The sequence below is a fragment of the Sinocyclocheilus rhinocerous genome, unplaced genomic scaffold (genome assembly GCF_001515625.1).
Source record: "Sinocyclocheilus rhinocerous isolate Xijiao unplaced genomic scaffold, SAMN03320098_v1.1 scaffold1784, whole genome shotgun sequence".
Lineage (NCBI taxonomy): Eukaryota > Metazoa > Chordata > Actinopteri > Cypriniformes > Cyprinidae > Sinocyclocheilus > Sinocyclocheilus rhinocerous.
The window spans coordinates 384,927-385,700 of NW_015624569.1; positions in this window are offsets into that span (position 1 = coordinate 384,927).

Sequence of the window (774 nt, forward strand, 5' to 3'; positions counted from 1 at the left end):
ATAGGTCGTAATTTAGATATATTTTTGAGATGGAAAAATGCAGTTTTACAAATGCTAGAAACGTGGCTTTCTAAGGAAAGGTTGCTGTCAAATAGCACACCTTGGTTCCTAACTGATGACGAAGAATTGACAGAGCAGCCATCAAGTGTTAGACAGTGTTCTAGGTTATTACATGCCGAGGTTTTAGGTCCGATAATTAACACCTCTGTTTTTTCAGAATTTAGCAGTAAGAAATTACTCGTCATCCAGTTTTTTATATCGACTATGCATTCCGTTAGTTTTTAAAATTGGTATGTTTTGCCGGGCCGTGAAGGAATATAGAGCTGAGTATCATCAGCATAACAGTGAAAGCAAACACCATGTTTCTTGATGATATCTCCCAGGGGTAACATGTACAGGGTAAAAAGCAATGGTCCTAGTACTGAGCCTTCTGGTACTCAATACTGTACTTGTGATCGATACAATACCTCTTCATTAACTGCAACAAATTGATGACAGATAAGTATGATTTGAACCATCCCAATGTAATTCCACTAATGCCAACATAATTTTCTAGTCTATTCAAAAGAATGTTATGGTTGATAATGTCAAATGCAGCACTGTGATCCAGTAACACTAATTTAGAGATACAACCACAATCCGATGATAAAAGCAGGTCATTTGTAACTCTGATAAGAGCAGTCTCTGTACTATGTGTACTATGAAATCCTGAAACTTTTCTAGTATCTTTGACAGAAAAGGGAGAATAGAGATTGGTCTGTAATGTCTGTAATT